The sequence below is a fragment of the Cebidichthys violaceus genome, unplaced genomic scaffold (genome assembly GCF_023349555.1).
Source record: "Cebidichthys violaceus isolate CVI_PGR_0920_01 unplaced genomic scaffold, fCebVio1.0.p SCAF_37, whole genome shotgun sequence".
Lineage (NCBI taxonomy): Eukaryota > Metazoa > Chordata > Actinopteri > Perciformes > Stichaeidae > Cebidichthys > Cebidichthys violaceus.
In genome coordinates this window covers 192493-218481 of record NW_027176561.1, presented here as the reverse complement: position 1 = coordinate 218481, position 25989 = coordinate 192493, and the positions used below count along the sequence as shown (strand labels likewise).

General features: G+C 45.1%; 1 long non-coding RNA gene across 1 annotated transcript; it reads left to right on the top strand.

Annotated features, from left to right (window-relative positions):
* The first annotated feature begins 17025 nt into the window (after positions 1–17025).
* Positions 17026–23458, top strand: LOC137884241 (uncharacterized). The gene is made up of 4 exons (XR_011104715.1): positions 17026–17307; positions 19263–19491; positions 21056–21143; positions 21276–23458. It is a non-coding gene; the product is annotated as an uncharacterized lncRNA (long non-coding RNA).
* The last annotated feature ends 2531 nt before the right edge of the window (positions 23459–25989 follow it).

Genomic DNA, 25989 nt, shown 5'->3' with positions numbered 1-25989 from the left:
GACACAAAAAGGTCTCTGTTGTGTTCAAAGCTGCTCTTCAACTTCCTAGATTTACATAAGCGGTGAAGAAAAAAGAAAAAAAAAAGCTGCAGATTTGCTTGAATCATGCTTGGAGTTATTCCATATCCCCGGTCTGTTTCCAGTTTCGCAATGCTTTGATGATCTTCACTCAATTACACATTACCAAAGAAAAACATCCTCTCCATTTTTTTTTTTTATTTATTGTAAATTAAAGGCTCTAATTAGCAGATTTGCGAGGTTTCACGCACATTTTGTAACATTATGCACATAAATGAAAACTAAAGGAAGCAATGGCTGTCCACAAAAGGCACTGCAAGCGGATTTTAATCTCCCCTTGAATGAATAACCTGAAAAAAGAACATCGTATGAGAAAATAGAGGATGACTCCAGCCCGGGACGGATGTGTAAAATATGTGTCTTTCCAAGAAGTTGCTGACAATGTACAGTGTGACTGTTGACGGCATTCCAACAAGAGGTGTCACATGCTCGAGGGTTCAGAGGAGTGCATCAACAGGGTGGGATCCAACCTGTGTGCACGGTTCACTGGGAGGGTGAAAGCAATGATGGTGCCGATAGAAGTGGGAGATTTCAAAAAAGGAGTGTCGTGGTAGAAGGTAAGACAAGGTCAGACCACACACACACACACACGCTCATACTGGTGCTTCAAGGAAGTGAGATGAGGACAGCGTGGCCTTTCATGCCCCTTGCTCACAGTGTGCACAGATCCATTTTTAGTCAGGAGGCGGTCTCGAAGAGGCTCACTTCAGTCTGGCTTTACATTTCCTGTGCGTCTCTCAGGAGTTCTCTACTTACATTAACAACAAAACAGAAAATAGCTTTAAATCTGTTGCTCTTCATCACTGGTTCACAACAAGGGTTTGTTGGGGTTCTTGTAAAGCAGATGGTAACGTTACCTCGTAATAACCAATAACCTTAGTAACCAATTAATTTGAAAGAATCTAAATTATAATTTTGTCCCTGTTGAGTCCGATAACACCCGATTGCTACTTTAACGAGTGCATGAAAACTAGTGAGCAAGCCATCCGAAAAGTTGAAAGAGTGATGGATAAATAGTTAGCTTGAAGTAACGGTGAAACAGTTAGCTAAAAACAATGGATAAACAGATGGATAAACAGCTAAAATAGTTAGCCAAAAGTAATAGATAAGCTATTTAAATTGTTAGCTTAAAGCCACGGATAAATAGTTAATATTCTTAGCTTAAAGAAACAGATAAACAGTTAAAATAGTTAGCCAAATGTAATAGATAAGCTATTTAAATTGTTAGCTTAAAGTCACGGATACATAGTTAATATTCTTAGCTTAAAGAAACAGATATAGAAAGTTTAAATTGTTAGCTTGAAGTAACGTCAACAAATGAACAGTTGAAATAGTAGCCTTAAAGTAATGTGAACACATTTAGAATAGTTTAAATTGTTAGCGTGAAGTAGCTTTAACAGATAAACCGTTAAAATTGTTAGCTTAAAGTAACAACAGTTCAAATTGTTATCTTTATGTAACGTTAACAGATAGCAGCTAAAATAGCTAGCTTAAAGTCATTTAAAATTGTTATCTTAAAATAACAGTCAAAATTGTTAACCTAAAAAGAAAGGGATAAACAGCTAGAAATGTTAAAGTATGTTAACGGGTAAACAGCTAGAAATGTTAAAGTAACGTTAACGGATAAACAGCTAGAAATGTTAAAGTAACGTTAACGGATAAACAGCTAGAAATGTTAAAGTAACGTTAACGGATAAACAGCTAGAAATGTTAAAGTATCGTTAACGGAGAAACAGTTGAAATGGTTAGCTTAAAGTAATTTTAACAAAAAAAAAAAAAAACATACAATATTTTGCTTAAAGTAACAACAATTAAAATTGTTATCTTAATGTAACGTTGACAGATAACAGTTACAATTGTTGGCTTAAAGTAACAGATAAATATTTAAAATTGTTATCTTAAAGTAACAGTTGAAATTGTTAACCTAAAGAAACGGATTAACAGCTAAAAATGTAAGTAACATTAACAGATAAATAGTTGAAATGGTCAACTAGAAGTCATGAATAAATGGTGAAACAGGTGAAACTATTTGAATTGACGGGGCTGCGGGGTTACATCAAAAAAGGTTGTGAAATGCTGCTTTACATAATCCGCCAACCTAATCGTCACACAGAGAATGATCACCGTGGCAGACAGGTGGTCCACTTGTGTAACAGTTCATGTTAAGACTCATGATACACCCCACAGCCCTCGCACATGTAGGGGGGGGTGGGGGGCACCTGGGGCTGACAGCTGTGAACCAAAGCTAACAGTAGCACCAGCTGAATGACGCTAATCCTGGCGCAGATGCTCGGCTCTTGCCAAACAAGGGACCAGAAGCCGATCCCTCAGTTCAGATGATGTCGGATTTCTCCACTGTCCTTTTGCGGTGGTTAGTCATCTCTTGATGACACACATCTCCCTGCGGACTGTCTTTAGCTGGGTTAAGTTTGCTCTGCCCTTGTTTCCAAAACATCTACTGGATCTGCCCGGGCACGTGAGGACGCATGAGAGCACATTACATGTACACCCCATCATGAAAGTGCAGTCGGTTAATTATTGACCTTCTAATTGCATGGTAAGCACAGGTCAGGGCCCTGTTATATGTCAATGTGTGTGTGTGTGTGTGTGTGTGTGTGTGTGTGTGTGTGTGTGTGTGTGTGTATACATGCTCAACCACAACATGTCAAAAGAGGAATTGAGACAGATTGTGAATAACATCAGAGGAGCACCTCCGGGTTTCCTTTCCTTCCTCTTGAGCCGTGTCGAAACACTCGTGTCATCGTAATTTGTTCTGCCACCTGCGCAGTTTTGAAACTTCCCAACTGACACAGAATTTCTTGAAATCTCAGTGCTGATGTCACATTCCCTGAAAGCAGACGTAAAAAGTCAAGATAATTGCGTCCTTTAGGACGTCCCTTCAGCGTAAAAGGTAACTGACTTCCTTCATGTGCCGGCGGTGATGACGCCGTCAAACGGTGACCAGCTTGTGGCATTATGTAAAGATCTGTTGAGTCATACACACATTAGACTGATGAGGACACACGGAATGGGTTAACCTATACAAATATGGTCCGGTAGAGGGTGGAACATTTACATCAGGGCTCGAGCAATGAGAAATTCTCCATCACTAATTTACATAGAGTATATAAAACAACTTCCTCGGAAATCACAAAGCCAATAACTTGTCAAATCCTATGTGACCAAAGTGCATTCTTACCACTGTGTTATATTTACTGTCACTCAAAAGAAGCAAAAAATATAAGACCTTCAAAATCAAGTTGCCATGTCATGCTATAGCCTGCTGTCCTATTTTTATTCACCGCAAAACAGATCGTGTCCCGGTTTGACAGCGTGAACTTTGCAATGGAAACTAAAGACTAAACCAAAACACAGAAAGGAAATAACATGGCACACTTTACAAGATGACTGGTGTTAACGTGCTCCCCCCCCCCCCCCCCTTTTTAAATCCCCTCTGTGCCGGGTGACGCTCGCTCCTTGTTCCCCGGAGTGACCGACAACTCATCGTGGCTTCACAGTCACAAGCTTGATTGCTGAGGCACTATAGGAAAATATGCCGGCTGGATTCCACCTAGGACACCGGAAGCAGGCAGGAATTACTCCCTTAACAAAGCGCCGGGCCAGCTCTTGACAGACGAGGCCTGGATTCCAGCACCCAAGGGTGGGGTGGGGTTCAACAAAAAGAGCTTGTAATGGTCAGCGAGTCACTTTGGAGCGGAGACAATGTATCGGAGATAACTTTTAGGCCGATGGGGTCATCGAAGTGTCTTATGTCACAATGATCCATAATCTCGATAATCCCTTTTTTATCTTTTAAAACCACTATAATTTGATTTTCAGCATATGTCATTTTTCACAGATAATACGCTGCATTCTGTCTTTTCTATCAAATGAGGAAATTCCCAACGTATTCTCATCGGAACCCCGACTGGATTCTGCTCCATCTTTCTCGCCTGTTTCCCCCCCCCCCCCTTAATCCCTCTACCTCTTCCCTCTTCCATTTTGGATTTTCCCAGTTTTACAGCATCTGGGACAGCACAGCTATTACATAATATTGAATAATCAAAAGTCCACAGTACAGAGTTACACAAAGTGTCATTTACACTGCAGAGGTCCGAAACTCACCTCACCCCCATTTCCCCAACAATAACCTCGCTTTTCGACTGACTGTGTTGTAACATGCAGTCCGTGTGGCAAAATAGCTCCGATTGCACGGGCGTGTGTTTCTACGAACGAGTTCAACGCGAGTCAGACATCCTCAGAATGCGGCTCCTGACTGATTCCACACGTGGCGGCTTGGGAGGTGGCGTTGTTCCATGACTCCAAATAGAAAGCCAAAGTACTATTTGAACAGCTCCGAAAAGGTCAGATGGATGGATTCCAGTATGGGAGCAACCCTACGCACATGAACTATTTGAGGTTGTGACGTAAAATCAGAACGCAGCTTTCAAAGATCCAGCAAATTCTCCAAAAAAAAAAAATACGTTTATTTGCTTTCCTGCTGAAAGATAAGAGGATAGATACAGTAAATTACTGTATGTAGCTAGCGCCAGTAGCTGTTAGCGTAGTCTAGCATAAAGACTGCAAACAGGGGGGAAACAGCTGTCAAAAGATAAGAAAGATAAGTCCACCCACTAGTACTTATCTAATCTGGACAAAAGAGTGACATGGGAAGTAGTGGTTTTACAGGGCTAGTTACAGTAATTCAATAAATCTTGTAAAACCACATCATGTTGTTTTTACACTTCCGTTTGTGTACGCATTAAACAAATTAGATTCCGCATTAAGAGTTGCTGGTAGGCTGTTTACCTTCAGCCAGAGTTATGCTAGCTGTTTCCAACTGTGACCAGTCTTTATGCTAAGCTAAGCTAACTGGCAGGGGGCTTCACATCTACCGGACACACGTTGGCGCGAGCTCAGTCGTCTCATCTAACTCATAAAACGTAAATATCGTCCTTTAAGAGTGATAGATGAATTCCAAATTAGTGGTATCCACTTAACTATCCATTTTTACATCTTTAACAATACTAACACCACTAATCTGCGTTATTTTAAATAAAGTTTTGTTCCTACAAACTTATCAAATTTAAGCAGAATTGTCGAAATACACATTTTACTGCAACCAAATGCCCAGAAGTGTAAATAACAAGCCTGACTGAACGCATGCCATTCAGTATGTTGGTGTAACACTATGTGACTAACCATCCAGTTAATTATTAGTATGGCAACAATTCAAGGGTCAAGAATCACACTGATTGTTGTTAACATCGTGGGTGAACATTAACAATAAAAGTCTGGGAGTTGGAGGGAAGCAGGCCGCTAAATGTGTTTGTATAGTCAGTTGCAGAGAAGTGTTGGGAAATCATCATCGATCGAATCAAACAAAAGGATCATAAAAGGTCATTTTCAAAGAGCCCATTATGATGCTGATTAGCTTCATCCTCTGGATTGATAGTTATTCCCGACTTTGATTGCACGCCGGACGGATTACGTGGAAAATACTGGACATGAGCTGTAATACACGGCAGACGTTTCCCCATCCACAAAGGTCAGAGACTGAATTAACCTGATCTGCTGATGACGCTGCCTGACAAAATACTATGATGACACACTGTGTAGCGGCGATGTACTGCCTCCACCCCCGTTTGTAGTCTCAAATTACCCTTCAAATTGCCGCTGAACATCACAGCCAACCCACCAAGAAATGTGTCCCGATTATGTAAAAATTCCTTGCTTTTTTGTGCGACACAGACGCTGGTGAGTTGTCTATAAACACATCCTTAACAAGCAGTCGACACGTCAGCTGGTACAGTATAAATAGACTCAATTCTGACTAATTGAGCTTGAACTCAATGGTTGGCGGATCGAGTAACATCGAACAGAAAGAATAGACATGACTAAACATAGACGAGGCCAAAGCCCGGTGGAAGTGAGCCGATTGAAGTTAGTTAACATCTGGTTTATACTTCAGAGCTCCGGGCATGTTGATGAAGGTTAAGAGCGGCTTAATGATGACGGGCAGGAAAGAGGATGACGAATAACTGGAGTCAGTTGAATATGAGCTGATGAGTTCTGTCTGTTGTGGTGATTATTCTGGTTCTGAGCGGCTATTTTTTTTTTTAAAACGTGATTAAAGCAAAAAAAATAAATAAAATGACTCACCAAAGTCATTAGGATTCATCCTCTGGGGACCACGAATGTCACAGCAACCCATCCAGTGGTGCGTGAGACGCGCGAAAGCCAAGAGAAATTACGAGTTAGAAAGATGTGTGTTGATACACGATTGCGATTGTTGTTTTTCTCGAGTCCTTTCACACAGAATGCAAAATTAAATGGCGAAAAAGCACATAACAGATCCACTCCTTCTGTCCTTACCTTTCACAATAAGAGCCCCAGACATGCACTGCATAACTGTTTATGAGAGGGAACTCAATTCTTACTCAAAGCATTTCGCTAGAAGGAACTTCAATAAAATAGCTTATAGCTTAGGCTATAAAAACATTTTTTTCCTGCTCTGGGTCAATAGGATCACGGTCCTCTGCCTGCATTAATCTATTCAAACCTTTCTTCACTGCTGGTATGAATAGTTTTCATACGAAATATTTGCAGCCGAGTATTTCGCATTTAAGTGACATTTATTCATCACGCCCTGGTGTACCAAAGACTTCACTGCTCGTTTCCATGTTAATGGCATTTTGAATGACGGAGTATAAATGCCCTTGCTGCTCGGTACCGGCTTGTATTAGCATCGTAAATAATCATGAGAGTCATGTGGTTAAAAGAGCATTGTTTAAAATGATGAAGCATGGATTTAGATGTCTGAATAAAACTCTCGACAGCCATGGGGGTTGCCATAGTTTTTTGGTATCGCTTCCTGGTTTTATATATTTAAGATTACGACCGTTTCTGACGCGCGTTTGAGAGCGACAGGGTGTCGCTGGTGCGGCCGGAGCTCGTCACGGCAGAATGAAGGATACCTGCCTTGTTAAAACCGAAGCCTCTCCTTTGATCATCAGTCATACAGAGGGTCAGCGTGGCCTTCCCGTGTGTGACTCACTTTTGCTTGACGGTATTCCGCCCATACACAGTAAATATTTAACTACACGCAATTGGTGACATTCAGTTTTTTTCTGTATCCAAATTCACCTCTTCTCCAAAATGACTGTGGCATTTCAGTGCTTGAATTTTTTTTTTTTTTTTGTTCTAGTGCCGGGCAAGTGGCGGCTTGTGTCAGGCCGCATTAATTTGCATGTTTTTGTTATCATTTTTCAGATGAAACCCTGAGTGGAGGTTTCCCTTATTGCGCCTGTTAACGGAACATGTTTTAAATTTCAGGCTCACAGGTTTAGAAATTGCAACAGAGCAATCGGCATAAAGTACAATGAACTCTCTTTTATGGAATTGCTGCTGTTATCGAGAAACACAAACAGTGAGATGGCAAAGAGGAAGAAAAAAAGAAAGGGAGGGGGAGGGGGAGTTGGGGCAAAGCCTGGAAAGTTAAGAGGAGGAGAGGGTGGTGGTGGAAAAAAAAAAAAAAAAAAAGGAAAGCAAAAGGGTGGAGAGCGGGGAGGAGATGCAGAGAAAGAGTGAGATAGCAAGAGAGGGAAAGGGGAGGGGGGGGGGCGGGCGTTAGAGCAAGAGGGAGACGGGAATGGATGACGTCGTCAGTGGGGACGGAGGGCTATTTTAAGGACGTGATAGGGAGACGGCCGCTGAGCACTCATCTGGGCCGACGTCACAGATGAGATCAACTGTCTTTGCGACCTGCCAGCTCGATCACGTGACCCCGTAATGACCTTTGCTATCAGTGAGTAGATAAGTGCACGGTCAACCGCCGAGCAGAGAACTGCTGTGGCGAGCAGATACACTGCTGCAAAGAAAACAAGCGGAGAAAGTAAAAGAAAGCCCAAAAAAAAAAAAAAAAGAAAGAGAAAGAATCAAGAGAGCGTAGACGGATCTCTTGAGAAAAAGAAGTGGAGGGGGTAAAAGCAGATGGAGAGATAGAGGGAAAGAAAAACTAATTAAGCAAGAGTGTGAGTGCAAGGACCAAGGGTGGAGAACAGGAAGACAACAGGACAGAGATATAGAACAGAGGAGCACCAGCCAAGATTGAATTAGCCCGCAGCCTCGGCTACCCCTAAGCCCAGGATGGAGGAGGATTAGTGGGCAGGGATTCTTGAGTGTGTGTGTGTGTGTGTGTGTGTGTGTGTGTGGGTGTGTGTTAGTGGAAGTATTCAACCGTGTGGGAGGAGAGCAGGGCGATTTGGCAAGTTTGAAAACTTGCTTGCACCAACAAAGGAAATGCCTGCATCTGGTATTCATCACTGTGTACTGTACGCGCACATTCCCCCCCCCTGCTATTATCTCCTTATCTGTTGTGCTTTGGTGTAGAAGTTCTGGGAGTGCTGGTGCACATCAACAAAACATGTTGCCTCTGAAATTGAGTTGGTGGTCTCCTCTACAATCGCTGACCTCAAAGAACATAAAAAAAAAAAAAATCTTTTACTACTGATACTACTCAGTGAATGGGTGGTGCCATTGCAAAAAAAACAAACAAAAAAAAAAACACATCTTTGTTTTACCAGAAGTAATTCGCAAGACGTCCATTCTGCATTGCCAAAACCACCTACCCAGCCACCCACACTTCCTGCCCTCAGTCTCTCTCTCTCACTCCTATTTTCTCCCGCCTCCCTCTCTCTCCCTCTCTCTCCCGCTCACTCATTCGTTCTGCTATGTTCTATTTTATACACTTCGCGCTGACACCTAACCTTTGTCGGACCACCAGTCCCTCTGGCGCTACGCCGTGGGCTGTCAAACAGACAAATAAACAAACAGATAGAGCTAACACCCTTCCCAGCTTGGCCGAGTTTCACAGCTATAAAGGTTCTTATCGTGCCCGGCTTGTGTCTTGTGGGTGGATTTCATTAGCTTATTTAGCACATTCAGCCTAGTTCCAGGCTGAGTCCTATTGTGGGCCTTTTAGTGTGAGCAGACCGGCTCTGTAAAAGGCTGCAATTATCAGGTCCACTTTGTGGGGGTGTCGATTTTTACACCATTTTGGATTAGGCTGTGCGGTAAGTGGTTGACAGGCCTGGATCTGCGGTTTGGGAGGACAAGCGCGCCCGCCGCTATGAGTCGTGCGGCGTCACGACACAAGAGAGACTGTGAACAAGACAAATGGTTGGCCGCACATGGACAGAATATGGAACGGAGTGTGAAGCATCGTGTTACAAACGTGATAGGCTAAGCTACAACAGTACATCGTATTCTCACAGGATCCATGTGGAGGCTCAGCTCACGGTGCTGCGCTGATTCACGTTACTACGCTACTACAAGCCGGTAGTTGTGATTACAAATATTGCATTAGAAGATGCTTTAAAAACGTAATTCAGAAGCATATCTGTTGCTTCCTCGCGGCTTTCAACATGGCGAATGCTGAGCCGGCGGCTCGCGGCTAACGGTGCTCACGACACAAACGAGCAACAGCAACAGCGCTGACAGAGCTAACGGTGTTTACCTGAGGAGATGGGCGCTACGCTTCCGGCGAAGACGTCACGGGTCGGGACGGCTTCTTAACGCTGTACGAGCGCAGTGCAGAGCAGCGGCCATTAGCTAGCCTCAACGAAGACACTCACGTGCACTAGAATGGCCGTGTGGCCGTCTTAGCTACGTAAACAAAGCACGTAGCTACGTAAACAAAGCACGCAGAAACTCGGATTACAACGCGCGCGCACACACACACACACACACACACAGAGGGAGGGAGAGCTGCTCAGGGCGCCATTGCTCCACTATATCTTTACATAGCAAATAGTTGTTTTGCTGCTATATTAATCCTCTGAATCCCGTATGTGAACCTATAACGAACAGTTTGACATTTTGGGGACTATTTTTCCTTCATGGGCAAGAGTTAGAGTAGAGCATTGATATCGTCCTCATGTCTGTACTAAATATGAAGCGACAGCTACGGCAGTTAGCTTAGCATAGAGACTGGAAACATGAGGAAACCGTTAGCCTGGCTCTGTCCAGAAGATAAAGAGAAATACACTTATACCAGCGCTTGAAATTTGGACAGAACCAAGCTAGCTGTTTCCCCTTAGCTCTTTCGCTCTTTATGCTAAGCTAACTGGCTATAGCTTCTCGTTTGACGGACACAAGAGTGGTATCGATCTTCTCGTCTAGCGCTCTGTAAAACAGAGCAAATAAACACATCTCCAAACAATGTCCAAACTTTTCCTTTAACCACACAAACAAGGCGGCGCATGAACTCAGAGCGCAACTATGCAGTAAAAGGACTGACCGCCATTACATAATTTAATCCCTTTCTATAACCGGTGGTTAACGTTGTTGATCAACACACTCCGCGCATCAAAACATTCACATGCGAGGATGTGAACAATTGTATTCTGATTACACACTCGGTACTCAAAGTATGTGTAATTGAAACATTACTTGACACTTGGGAATGTGTTGGCTGAGGACGGAGTGACTAACGTGTTCTAAATGTTATATAGAAACAGAACACAAACAGTACATAATGTTACTCATAACTGCACACACACACACACACACACACACACACACACACACACACACATACACATTCAAACTCAGCCATATGATGAATGTTCCATCTGTAGAGAATGAATACAGCGAGCTCAATTGTGAAATGTTTGGACAGCATCCAGTGTGCCTCTGGGCGCTGTTCAATCTACAGAGGTTGTTGCGTTTAGTCATCGCTCACTCAGCAGCAACTGAAAAAAACCTAAACTCTGCAGAACGAACCCAAGCTGATGTTGTGATTCACGCGTCAGTCATTGACCACCACATGTGGAATTTGTAAAATGAAATGCATGCTATCCCGAGAGTTTCATTACAAAACTTTTCAGGAAAAAAAAGTCAGGAGGAGGAGGGATGGGGGACGGGGGGACGGGGGGGGGGACGTCGTGACTCGCATTACTGGAAATGAGGGTCTGGCTGAAATGTCCCTGTCTTGGATGTCCAGAAGTTACTGTAAACTGTGACTGTGACTATATCAGAGTCTGATGTGACACTTTCTTTTCTTGTCCTCTTGTCATGGCACGTTTTGCATGTTTTTTTTTTCTCTCTCTCTCTCTCTCTCTCTCTCTCTCTCTCTCTCTCTCTCTCTCTCTCTCTCTCTCCGGCCTCGTTGTCTGCTTTGGTGTGTGCAGCCGTTAGCGCTCGAGATGTGTCATCAATCATCTGCGCTGTGAGCGAGCAGCGCTTCAAACGGGGCTCCTTCTTCTGCAGGTGTGGGAATGAGAGGCCCCCGTCCGCACGGAAGCCCTTCCCACTCCCACTCGACTCCTCGCCCCTCTGCTCTCTGAGGACTCTTTTTGAACTTGATCCCACTCCACAGTTGCCACTACTGTGACCAGGAGATATGTTTGTAATATACTTACTGACAGAATTTGTATCTGTAGCACGATACGGTCCGAAAAATACTGACAAATTGTTCTTCAAAACCAGATTACAGATCTTTTTTATTTTTTTATTAAAGTTACTGCGAGGAACTTTTCACTGGTTATGAAACGGTCTCAATGTAATACTTTGATTGGCTGTTTCTTCTACTTATTCTAAATGTTCAAAATCATATTGAATCATGCAGGTTCACCAGAAACTCCTTCAGCTCAGACTCCAGCGAGGCCTCCGGCACAACGGACCGACCCAGATCCGGCTTTGCTGCCGCCTTCGACCTGCAGTTGGACGCTCCGGCGGGAAGAGGAGAGCTCGGCGCCTCCTCCTCCGGCCAGGAGCAGAGCTTCACCCCTCTGCTCCTCCGGTCCCCGCTGGGAGTCAACACCGACACTACGCTGCTGGAGGCCCAGGCCGTATTGTTGGGCCCGCTGGAGGGAAGGGAGGCACGGGAGAACCAGAACCAGGACTGATCGGGGCAGACGCTCAGACCCTACTGCAGTAAAATGAGAGGTTTTCTAAAAGGACTCTGGTGACCGCCAAAATCAGCACAAATCAAAAGTTCCTTGGATACATACATTCATGACATGACAGCATCCTATACTGCTCATCATACAAGCGATGAGTCAGCGTGTGCATTATGTCTTATCACGTGTGTCAATACATGTAGGATTACATCATACATGTGATGTGTAGCGTAGGAGGTTCTGCGTCATTCAGACCAACAGCCACATAACCGTCTCGGCCCGGTTTGCTGACTGGCAATTGTGAAATAAAACTGTTGTTTGGATTTGAGAAGAAGGACATTTTGAAATACAAATGATTGGAATCAAATAAAAACGATTTAAATTCAAATTGACGGGATTATGGATCACAACTGGATCACAGTTTAATTGGTATATATTTTATCTGTATTTATTCAGTTATTTACGTCATTATGTCTCATTTGTGTTATTAATTTATGTATTTGCTCATATGCATATATATAGAAAAACAAGAATGAATTGTGTGTGTGGTTTATGAGAATAACTTTTAGATATCAATAGTCGCACTTACAAAAGAAAATAATTCATCAACGTTTTAAGACTAAAATAATAGAAATGAACAATGTACATAGAGGTTCATGTTTACAGGTACATTACGATGAAATGTTAAATATAAAATATTTAAATATTTGATAATTAATGTCCTTTTCAGACGTCTTTTGAATAGCGATAACGTAGACGTTGATTGTATGGAAATAGGGTTTTTCCAAAGAGACGGTCCTCTGTGTTCCAGTGAATGTTGATTAAGGAAAGTCAACAATAAGGAAGATAAACGTCCTCAGAGCGTCTTGTGGAATATGAGTGAAACCTTCCTGTACAGAGAAAAGCATGGAAATTCATACTATTTCTGTGTTATGTTGGTGTGTATTGACTAGCATGTCCTCCGTGACCCTGTGTCCCCTCATCGCTCACCACCAAGTAACTTGTTCCCCGTATTTCTGAATCCAGTTTAATGTCTATCAGTTTGAAATGGACTCCACAAGCACAATTCAATCTCATTGGCCAGTCTGCCCCGTTACAGATCGCTCAAAGGGCGTAATCCAGAAACTTTATCCACTTACAGTAACGGGGCACTCAGGCTGCAGTCAATACCATCTCAAAGATAACGCGGCGATCGAATCAGAGACGCATAAAAGATCTGGAGCCGTGTTTCAGTCAAAACCAAAAAGCGAAGGCCCGGGATAGGAGCGGGTCGGTCAAATCGAGACTTTAAGCGATGACGCATCCTCCGCGAGGCGAGTGCACTGACTGAACTTGTGCCTTGTTTCTCCGCCGGTTGTAGTGGCACGCAAGGTATGCAGGCCTCTTATGTGTGTGTGTGTGTGTGTGTGTGTGTGTGTGTGTGTGTGTGTCAGCTTCCTGTGGTGCGGTGTTTTGCGAACGTGGCGATGGCCCCGGCGAGGTGTGTCCGTCCCACTCACAGCCGCTCGGCGTGAATCAGGGAGGAAATGGTGGCAGGAGAACAACAGGCAGCAGGCTGAGCGCGTCGGGCATGGTTCATTTTTCTCCCGAGGCAGAGGGCGGCCCACTGGTGACTTTGATGGATAGGAATGCTGCTCACCCACACACACACACACACACACACACACACACACACACACACACACACACTCACACACATACACGCCCACGCATGTCCCACACACTAGCAACGTAATCACATATACAAACTCGGGTGCGCGCGCGCGCACACACACACACACACACACACACACACAATCACGCGCCGGCTGCTCTGTCCCACCAGATCTGATATCCAATGAGAAATGTTTACGACCCGCCCACACGGCCTTCCTCCCTTGTCAATAAACTCTTCCCAGAAGTATGTGTGATGCATTATCATGTAGCTGCATATGGGGTTTGCTCTTGCATCCTCCATCACAGGCTTACCCATGTGCATCTTGCTGCACCATGCAGCACACACACGGGTGGGTGGGGGGTGGGGGGGGGGGGGGGGCATTTGGCTTGCCGATGATAAATTTGTGCATTAACACCATTGTTTTTTCCTCAATCAGATTGTGATTCGTCACATTAGCGCAGATAGAATGAGGGGACATACCGTACTAGCTGCTGTGGATTAAAACAAATGACGTGCCGAAAATTAGGTCTCCACCCAAAATACATAAAAAAAACATTTTCCAGGGGGGATGGGGGGGGGGCTGCTCTTTTCTAGGGATCCAGGACTTTTCCAGGATATTTGTAGCGATGATGTAGCTGGTAGGACGGACGCCAAAAATACATTCCGTTCGCCTAGCCTAGCCAGCGTGTAGCCAGCCGGAGTTTTGGGCCTCCCATTCATCGTTGTGACCTCGGCCTCCCATTCATTGTCATCCCACTCTCTCTACACACGTTTAAAATCAATCGCATTTAGAGTTGAAGCACGAACCTTAACCCTTTGCGGCCAAAACAAGCTAGCAAGCATGTGAGCTTTAGCGCCTGAACTAAACATGCTAACCAATTTAAACGGTATTCAACCGTTATGTGTGTCCAACCTGCATGTGCTTCCAGGTGATGTGACGCATGTCCAAAATACACGATTAGCTCTATCAGATGGCAATGTTCTCCACTTTTTTTTTTTGGGCTCGATAGCCCGGTAGTTCATTCTCAGTCGAAAGGGAAAAATGTTGAAATCACTTTCCAGGACATTTCTTTCTCCAGAATGAGAAAATCGACGTTACGCACCGTTTGTGATGAAACACATCGGATTGTCTGCTCGACTACGAGGTCTTAACTCGGTCGGAAAAAAACGAGGTCAGGGTGTTCTGCACGACCCGGAGTCGTGCTGACAGCCAGACCTGCTGACAGGCACAGCTCGAGCCGCCTCACGGCTGAAAGAAGAACTTGACTCTCTCGCGGCCGGAGTGACAAACACACATTAGCTTCCGCTGTGCACTGAACACCTCCAACACACACACACACACACACACACAAGGGTCCCGCCAGCACGACAAGCATCAAAACAAGCTATGCGAGGCGACATAATTCAAAAAGCGCAGCGGTTTTTTTTTTGGAACTCCTAACAAAGGGTTGCGTTGCAAAGCACAGGAGGGAGTTTAACCAAACTCCTTTCACTTTGTTCATCTGAGTCAGCATCTTCCCCCAGAGAGAGAGAGAGAGACACACACACACACACACACACACACACACACACACACACACACACACACACACAGAAAGAGATGGAGACAGATAAAGCTGTTAGTGCCGGGCAAAGACAGAGACCTTTGTCTGCTAACTCGTGGAGTCTCTGGGAGATGTTTCTTTTCGAACACACTCTGCTTTCTCTATCTTTCTCACACACACACACACACACACACACACACACACACACAGGGATGATTCAGTTCTCAGACAGTGTGATAACACGCTGCCGGGGCACAGCGCCCGCTGCACATTGTGTGTCTCTGTAATCAAGACGGAGAGTCCGTGCCGGTCCCGAGGCTTGAAGAGGAGGGCGGTTTCATGCCCGGTGCATCGGTAGCGTGCTTTACGCAACGTCTCTCTCTCTCTCTCTCTCTCTCTCTCTCTCTCTCTCTCCTGTCCTTGAGGTGAACCGTATGGCGATGGTTATCACGTATCTGAGCTACACGGACGTGACGGCGACACTCTCTGTGACGCCCGTGTCTGTAATGCATTCGAAACATGCTAATAATGCCACATAATGTGCCAATAGCGCTGTATAATTATAGTCGTAAGCACCCATAATAAATCATAATGAGCTGCACCAATAATCATAACACTTTATACAAATGACTTATAAGGTCCTGCATCATAACGCTTCATGATTGTCACTCACTGACATTTTTTGTTTTTTTTTTGCATTGGATCATAATTCACATAGTTGAAAAACATGATCTATTATAATGCATTATAAATCCCTGTTATAATGCATTATAATGTGATTGTAGTGTTCAGTGTTTGCTTTATGTAATGTGAACTAAAAAAAAAAATCATGCAATCTAAAATGTCACTGATTGACCTGTAATTATGAAATATCATGATTCTTGACTTTAAACGTTATTAAAAAGCAGTTTTTAATTAAATGATTGTAATAAATCATCAGGAGTGCTTATAACTATGATTATATAATGCTATAAGCAGATAATAACACATTAAAACACATGTTATGATGTCATTATAATATCAGAGTATCAGTAATAATAACCTATGGCCATAATTAGTTATTTTACTTTTAATACTTAAAGTACTTTTTAACTGACAATACTTGCAAAACAATGTAATGCATTCTGTCACTTGTCATTGAGCATATTTTCTATTTAGGTCCATCTCTACTTTCACTTGAGTATAGAATGAAAATATAATTTTTTTTATGTTGTATAAAAAGGAAGTTGACGGACTGGTAACATAAGTGACTTCCCTCATGTTTTTGACAAATGCCCATAAAGATTCCCCAACAGATGCGCACAGTTCCCCGAAATCACAGAAACTAATCGTGCCAGAAAAGTTTTTGTTTATCAGTTGGACGTGTCCTCGTCTCCATGGAGCCTGTTTACCTGCTCTCTGTTGCCCGGTGACATTTCTCCCTCTCGTGTCGTCAAACACTGGCAACGCCCCTCGCGCCGCCGAAGCGTCCGCTTCGTTATCTGTTTTTGTTAAGGTGGAATAAAACAAGACCGGCGGGTGTTTTGTTACTATTTACATCTCCAGCGTCCATTATTTAAAAAAAAAAAAAAAAAAAGCTTCAGCTGCTGCTCAGAGAGCCGCGCGCGCATTGACACAGTTTTTTGGTATCTATTGCGGGCTCTGCGTGGACACATTATGTCTCCCCCCCCCCCCCCCCCCCCCCCCCTCCACTGACGGGCACGCGGCTGGACATCTGAGGCGAGTTACCGGAGGAGGTGTAGGGCGGGGGGGCGGGGAGCGAGGCCACCTTAAATCCCATGCTGACATAACGAGAACACTTACACTCCGCCCATATCCGAGAAGAGTCGGTTAAAGAGGTGTCTCACCTTCCCGTGCTGAGCTCTCACAACCGAGACAGACGCCGGCGCGCTCACAACGCAGAGGACGTAACCGCAGCTCCTTATTGGTCGGGAGGTCTTGGTGCGTTTGCCGGGACACGCACGAGTGGATATTCAGGTGTTTTGGATTTATCTCTTGAGTTTTTATATATATAATTTTTTTTTTTATCACCACTTGGGTTTATTTTACATGCCACAGCTGGGGGAACACACTGGAACGCAACACACTTTCGCGCGAAGCATTAAAGTTCTCGCCACAATAATTGGTAAGTGCATTTTTAATATCCAACTTTTTTTTTTTCTTTTCTTTTTTTTTCTTTCTTTGAGTCATTTGAACAAGTTTACCGTGTTATCCGGTTTTTTTTACGTATTGTGTCAGTGGGTTAATAAATGGATTTTGGAGACAAGCAGTCAATCGCGGATCGATAGAAGCACGTTGTCAAGCGATTGGATGAGCCACCTTCCATGTAAATGTCGCGGACATGATTAACTTAATAAGGGCCGGTATCGACGACAGGAGAATGTCACCGGTACTGTAAATTATAATTAGTATCTGACAGTAAGTCGTTGCTGATGTCGTGTGTGTTTTTTTTTTGAAGCGCAATAAGGACCTTTTTTATTCGATCACACTGCGGTGGTGACAACCATGCTAAGAGCATAATGAGCTCATTTCATCATCGAGCTCCAAACAACAATTATTAAAGTCATATTCCTGACGGGTAAAAAAAAACAAAAACGTTTGCTGTAAAAGTCCAAAATTGCATTATGCAAAAGTGAGTCACTTGCAAGTTTGTCGAGGTTCCTCCTTCGACCACTGGGTGGCGACCGAGTATCTCCTGCGTCAACGTTAAAGCCCCGACTCACTCTGTTTAGGTAATTACCAATCTGTCCCTCGGTGTGTGGACGTCCCTGTGCTTAGTTTTGTCATCTCACCAGACATTTATTGCAAATAATGAACACGTGCAGCACTTCCACCGTTTGCACTTTGTGTCATATGCATATTATTTGCTTTTCACTGTCAATGCAACAACGGGCCTTCTGATCGTGCAGATTAAACAAGTGTAGAGATCACTGGCGTGCAGGTGCTTTTAATGATGAATGATCTATTTGTTCCCGCACAAGATCAAACATAAAGCATTGTCTACAGCTGGTACCTGAAATGAAAAAAAAATAAACTAGCTGGGTACTTAGTTATTATCGATTTACTTCGTAAAAATAAGTAAGTAATTGCCCAAGTTAGTTAGTAAACAACTCGTCTTTATACCTCAGTTAACTCAAACGCCCCAGCGAGCTTCTTAAAGGACCACGGACCTCAGCTTAGACACCGCTGCTGAGGTACGGGGCTCATATTTTCGTCCTATATGCTGTAATTTATTATGAATGGCCTAAACTCGCCTGCCCTCCACGTGGGTGTGGATCCCTTCTCGCGATTGGCTTAAGTCAGCCAGCGTTTCTAACAGGAGCTCTCCTGTGATTGGCCGGGCCGGCTGTGGGGCTTGTGGGCGGTTTTTTTCTTCTTTTCTTTTTTTTTTTTTTTATCGACGGTGGAAGTGGGATACTTTGTGGACAACGTTCATTGTCGATATTTCACAGGAGCCGCCGTGGGTACGAGTGCGCAGCGGAGAGCCTCTCTCTCTCTCTCTCTCCACGAAACCGTACGAGGCTTTGCAGCTCCCGGACTGAGTGTTTTCTCATCTAAAGCTCACAAAACACCGAGAGGAATTTATATTCTTTTTTTTTTTATTACTATTATAAACCCGTTTTTTTTTGTTTTAAAGGTAAACCGCCTGTGTAAATGAGCGTCCGTGGCAATTTTTTTTTTTGCTCATTTTTTTTTCCTGACAACATACTTGCGTTTTACCCATCTATGTAGCATTTAGGGAGACTCTTTGCTTTGCACGTGAGCAACAAAGAATAAGAAGAAGAAGGGGGGAAAAAAAGGAGGTGTAGCAGAGAGAGAGAGAAGCCTTGTTTAGTTGACTTTCCTGTGGGAATATTCTCATGATATCGACCGGAGAGAAGACGGACCCGGGTTGTATTCGGACTCTCGGAGCTCTCTGAATGCTGCCTTTCAACAAGGGCCGGTAGCCGAAGCGACGGATCCGCTTCACCATCCTCCTCCCCCCCCCACCCCCCACCCCACCCCTACCCCAAAAACCCCGCTTCATCTTCGGCTCTGCTCGTCTCTCTCCCCCCCAAAACACTTCCCTCTGAACCACAGGTTATCGGATGGACCAGCACCCCAGCGCCCGGAGCTGCACCAGTCGCGGGGCTTCGTCCTGTGAGGCCGTCCCGACGGAGCCCTCCATGAATCTGTACATCCACTCCACCACCGGCACACGCTTCGAGCTCTCCCTTCCCCAGGAGGAGACCGTGGACGGACTGAAGAGGAGGCTGTCGCAAAGGCTCAAAGTGCCGAGAGAGAGACTCGCTCTGCTACACAAAGAAACGTGAGTAACTGTAACCTGTTTCCTAGAAGTGCTGCAGCCTTTTCTATATATGGTAAAGATCATAAACATTATTGTTTCCCCCTTTAAAGGGCAGCTATACGTTTACCGTAATGTTTAGACTATTCCGCAGTATTATTTAAAAAAAAAAAAAAAAATTGCGAATAGATCCGCGTTCACCCTCCGGGCCTGCAGCGATATTCTTTATTCTAATGCTTTCGGATTTATGCGAGGCAGAGCTCTCGGGAGGCGAACTCTCGGCCGCGTCGGTCGTCGATACGTTCAAGGAAACCACCGACCGATCAGGACGCACGGGTATTGGAATTACGCACCGGGGACGCACCGGTCACTGGCACCGTATTGACGAGGCGATCTGCAGAGTTGCATTGATTCATGCCCTCCTCCTTCGTTATAAACACTGAAGCCTGACTGAATTACTAATGCTCTGGGAATCAGACCTGTTAAACATTAATGAGGAAAGTCACGGGGACTTGGTAGCCTGTAATTTATTTACCGTGCTGCTGCTGCTGCTGCTGCACAGGCATATATATTGTTTCTCTTGAACTTGTCCCTGTGTGTCCTGCGTGTTGGTTGGGTGTTACATGGTAATAGCCAGTGGAGCTCCTGAAGCAGAATAACTCCTAAAGTATAGGTGGTGTACAACAGTGCAGGTGGTGTTATGTAAAATAGATAAATAGAGAAGGGCGGCTTTTAGAGCATGCAAACAGTCAGCATTGCCCCCCCCCCCCCCAAATCCCCTCCCACCTATTGTAATCACCCACTAAATCACATCATCCTTTAAAACCTACCCCCCCCCCCCCCCCCTTTTTTTTTTAAAATCCCCTCCTGCTCCTCAAACATGGAGACCTGCAGCACGTCGCGGGGCGCTGAGGGGCCTTTGTTCGGCTGCATGGGGGTGAGATGTGGGTCATGCCTGTACAGCAGGCTGTCCTGAAACAATCCCTCGGCCGCGGTGGGCTTTCGGTGCATCGTGACCGGTCCAAAGACCACTTCCTCATAGAGAGCACGCAACTCCGTGCTCTGCACCAAAAACACGAAAACAGAGCAAAGCAAGAAACGCCATTATGGAAATCAAACTTTCTGCAGAATCAGCCGTTCGTACTACGGTTCCTTTTAAGAGCAGCGGACCTGCATGTGGTGAGAGGAGGGTTCACGCCACGCTGTTTTGTTTTTCGTTCCCCTCGTAGCTGTTGCGCGGTTCCGGTTCTGGAGTTTCTGCTCCTCGTTTAGCGCGACTCGAAAACGGCGAAAGAAAATACTCACCTCCACTTAGGCAAGTGGCACCGGTGCCAGATATCCACTGCGAGCGCTTGTCAAGCTCCACTATACTCCAAATTGAAATATGACAGCCCAATCAATACTTCTCTTTCATGGAGCTTTTTCACCCACGGCTCTTTTCCAAACTAGTTTTGAATTCTGTCTAAACCCCCCCCCCCCCCTCCCTCTCCCTCCCTCCCTCTCTCTCCTGGCTGAAGGCTGTTTGTGTCTGAAGAGAGAAGATATTGTCAGCACCGTCTAATTATCTTATTCTCTTTTAACCCTTCAGGCGACTAAGTTCAGGCAAACTCCAGGACCTTGGCATCTCCGATGGGAGCAAGTTAACACTTGTACCAACAGTCGAAGCAGGATTAATGGTGAGGCTCACCTGGCCGTGTTGGCTTGCAGTCCCCATAAAAAAAAAAAATATATGAGCTTTATGCATATGTATTACTTTACATATCACTATTTTTAGTTTCTTAATACATATTCTTTTCCTCTCTTTGCAGTCTCAAGCATCAAGACCCGAGCAGTCAGTAATGCAAGCCTTGGAGAGTCTCACAGAAACTCAGGTAAGAGACCGTTTATGCAATAATGCAACGTGGTTGCAATACAAACCGAGCTTTGGGTCTTGTGTGTGTGTGTGTGTGTGTGTGTGTGTGTGTGTGTGTGTGTGTGGATATATCGGAGGTTGTAGCGTCGGTTAAGTGCAGAGCAACAGACAGATATGACAGAAACAGAGAGAGAGAGAGAGAGAGAGAGAGAGAGAGAGAGGAGATGAGCAGGCTGCACAAGCCTCTTTGCTTGTCTAATCTCAGCCTCTTAAACAAGCCAAGCTAGACATCCAGCATGAGCTGTTGGGATATAATAAGCAGCAACACCCCTTGTATCCTAGTAACATCTGTGATAGCGTGTGTGCGTGTGTGCGCGAGCAAGCAAGCCGCTGCAGGAAACCGGGAGCGAAACACCTAAGAAGAACGGCTTATTTGCGAGCTGAGAGAGGACACAGCAGCACATATATAACACTCACTGCCACCTCTCTGTTTATACCTTGATCTGTAATCTCGCTCCACTCCTCCTGTTTTATTTCATGCTCTAACACACATTCACACGCACACACGCACACGCACACACACACAGGCAAGTTTCCAGGAAGTGCGCCGTGACTGCAGCGTCGCCTCACTCACTCATACACATAGTGCTGGATCATCAGATGACAGCCGTCTCGCTCGGTATTAGCATAGGGTTCCTGGAAGCCTTAGCGTGCGCGCAATAGGGGGGCCTGTGCTCCTCTTACAGTGAAACGGCTCCGTAGGCAGGCCGGCAGAAGTGCAGGATGCGTTTTGAGTCAGCGTGACGTGACTCTGCCAAAAAAAAAGAAAAAAGAAAAAATGATAGATAGTGAGAGTAGAGCAGAAAGAGGCAGAGAGTTCTCAGGCGCTGGCCGTGTGGAGAGAGGGAGAGAGAGAGAGAGAGAGAGAGAGAGAGCGAGAGCGAGCGAGAAGAGAGGCGATAAGGCTGAGTACACACACACACACGCACACACAGGCGACGGTGTGACGTATGAAACACTCTGCAGCTGACTGACTGACTCAGACCTACTTCCTTTTGCGGCGTTGGGCAACACCGAGACGTGCGTAAGTGCATCGGTGATGCGCCGTCGACTGATGTCAAAACCGGACAAGGTGGCGAAGTGAGTGATGCGTCTGTCCAAAGAACGACGCCGTGCGTTAAGTCAGATTTTTTTTTTTTTTTTTTGTTTTGTATTTTGTTAATCACGAGGATGTGGGCTGATCGGAGATAGAGGAGTTTGGTTCGGAGTCTCTTCATTCCCCGCTGATCATTTTCTGGTGGAAATCCTGGCCTTGTTTTGTTTGTGTGTGTGTGTGTGTGTGTGTGTGTGTGTGTGTGTGTGTGTGAGTGAACTCAGCATGTGTCTCGTAGCGCCAGCAGCCGATGACTGCGCGCGCGCGCGTGTGTGTGTGTGTGTGTGTGTGTGTAAGTAAGTGTGCGCGCCCATGCCCATCACGTTGGCACTCCTTTTGCTGGATCAGCCAATGAGCGGCCGGCGTTTTCCACCAGAGGCGGACAGAAGAGCTGATTTCTCAACTTGCCCTCTTTGCTCCTCTTTGCATCACGAGTCACACGACTGGCTGCAGTGAATATGTTTTTGAAAAGCTAAATGTCATCAGATACGGACGGAAGCCGAATATTTAGTGTTTTGCGAATTGTGGAAATGATCTTATTTCAATAAACCGTACAATTGCAGCGAGGCAGAGCGGGCGGACGTCGTAGGCTACGACTAAAGTTATTCATTCTAATAACTCTAATCAGCGTTATGAATGAAGCTTTTAAACTATTGCTTTTTTTTTTTTTTTTCTTCCTTAAGAATTGCTTATCTTGCGTCACTGTTGCGTTCGTATTTGTGCGATATTAATTGTAACCCTGCAGCGGCCGCAGAGGGAAGGCCACCGTGAGGCGGACAGCGGGGTAGAAGGTTAAAAAAAAAACAAAAAAAACCACAACAACCCGGCATAAAGCTGCTTTAGTGTGTTTTTATCCCGAGAAATTGATTCCTCTTTATAATTCATGAAGCGGAATGGAATGATATAGATTGCGGAGAGATTAAGGATCCGAGTAAGATTAGAAAAATAGGAACACAAAAGCTTCCCCTCATTCCCCCCCCCCCCCCCCCCCCCCTAACTCTGGGGCTATCAAAAATCAATCAATGCACTTAGCTCTTAAAAGTGTCTGACATGATAACTGATATGCCCATACACCCAAAAATAGCCTCGGGGAGATGCGGGGCGGTTGCTCGCTGCGCTAGCTGGAGAAGAAGCGGGTGTCAACCCCTGGATCTCTAATACCCCCCCCCCCCCCCCCCCAACCCCCCACCTGTGATTTGGCCATGTGAGGTCTCATTTTCCAGATCGGGTGTTTTCCAGGAAGTGTGTGTGTGTGTGTGTGTGTGTGTGTGTGTGTGTGTGTGTGTGTGTGTGTGTTCATGGAAGACCAGGGGGCTGAGCGGATCGCCTCATGACTTCGTCTTTTTATCAGGAGTCTGGGGGAGTTTTTTCGCAGCTAGCCAACCGACCGACCGAGCAGAACATGACAGCTTCCAGGGTTGTTTCAGACTTTTTGTGGAGCGAGTTAGATACAAAAAAAAAAAAAAAAAATGTTTTATGGAAATAGAGCCCCGGTAATTATCGAAATGGGATTTTTTTTTTTTTTCTTCGCTCCATCTCCCCCCCTTTTTTTCCCTTCTTCTCCCTCTCTTATTTCTGCTTAACAGCTCTCCCAGGGCCCTATAATTTAAATGTGCTGCGGTTTGCATGTCCGGCTAGCTGCCTCGGTTTGACCGTGATGGCTGGCTTCTCTAGCAAGGACAATCCTGGGCTGCTTTAAGTCCTCCTCTGGCATCTCCCTAGACTTTTTTTTTTTCTTTTTTTTTTTTGCATGACATCTAAGCTGTATTAAGCCACTGCCTCGCGACGGCCCATCAAAAATACAGTTGCCTGTGCTACTCTCTTCTCCTTCTGTCTGCTAAATAGAGGTTGTGTGTTCAGCTCACATACGCAGTCATGGGTGGACACACACACACACACACACACACTCACACACACACACACACACACACACACACACTGAACACCAGAATTGAAAGGATATATTTAAGAGGATTGAGGATTGAGTTCAGAGAATGAGAAAATGTCTGATCCCAGTAGTGAAACGAACGAACACTCGCAAGACAAGCAGTGAAAGGGAAATGAAAGCAATATTCACGATTTCTGGGCATGTGCAGACGGTGACATCGGCTCTCCATCTATTGATCTTGGTATTTGACAGAAAGAGAAGGATTATGTGTCCCTCTCAGCACACAGGGACTATTTGCTCATTGATGCACATTGATGTTAGAATAAAAGCCAACCAGGCATCTCCCCCTCCATTGCCCTTCCCCCAAGCAGCCTCCTCTTTGTTCCTGTCTTAAAGCATGAGCACCAAACCTGCCCAGCTGACAGGCCCTCAAACACACAACAATGATTGAGGGTCACTCTTTAAGTTCGTCTCTCTCTCTCTCTCTCTCCCTCTGGATCTCCTTTCATCCTCCACACATCCATAGGCGTCAGCTATGCCCGGTGGAGTGCAGCTACAGCGGCGCACGCCGTCGGAGCGAGGCTCAGCCGGCTGCAGAGTGACTAAATATTCGCCCTGAACGTCAAATTTCTCTTTGGGAGGAGGCTGGGGTGTTGCCATTCCAATACGTCCCCCGTGGGGTCCTGGGGGGGGTTACGTATCTGCTCTACTTTTTCTTGCTCCCACCGACAAGCACCTCCTTTCCTCATCCACTCCTCCTCCTCCTCCTCCTCCTCTAGCATCGGTATGGCACAGTTTGGTCATTGTGTCACAGGTGGAGGAAGTAGAAAAAGGAGAGCGTTGCGAGAGTTCTTCTGTGGATTCCGGTAATGGGGGAGGATGAGCTCATGCGCTTGAGTAACTCGCAGATGAAGAAATGCAGGCGAGACTCTAATGGAAGGAAGGAAGGAAGGAAGGAAATCAAGACAAAAGAGGACGGAAGACGTTCGGCTTAATAGTACTAGAAACTGCAGATGATGGACAGTGGCGGTGTGTGTGTGTGTGTGTGTGGACAATCAACTGTGCATGTGCGCACGTGACTGTGCGTAAAACAGCTCAATGCGGACGGTCAATAGGTTTCCTTTTTTTCCTGTAGAACACCTCATCTAGATGCGAGTTAATCAGCAGGATTGGCACTACTGGAAATCATTGGAGAGTAATTGTATCGAGGATTTGGGAGTGCAAGGAATTGAAAAATGGCTCAAGTCGGTTTGTTGGTCAATATGAGAGGATCCTCCTCTTTTTAAAAAAAAATATTGCTCCCTCTGTCCTTCCCACTGCCATTTGAAATGAAGGCTTTGTATATGCCTGCGCTGTAAGAGAGGGACTCTTTGCTCTTTAGAATGCTAATTTTGTTTTGTCGCCCCCTAAATGAACGCGACAGAAATTAATTTTTGCTGCCGGACGTGTAAATCGAATCGTGTGTGTGGAACAGAAGACAATGCTGATCCAAAGGCCTGTTTAGTCCACGCTCATGTATATCCTGGCCTTGAAAAAAATAAAAAAATAAAAAAAATTGCATTAATAAGCTGATCACGCAGTACTTTTGCACCTGTGTAATCCTCATTGTGATGCTTAAAAGCACAGTAG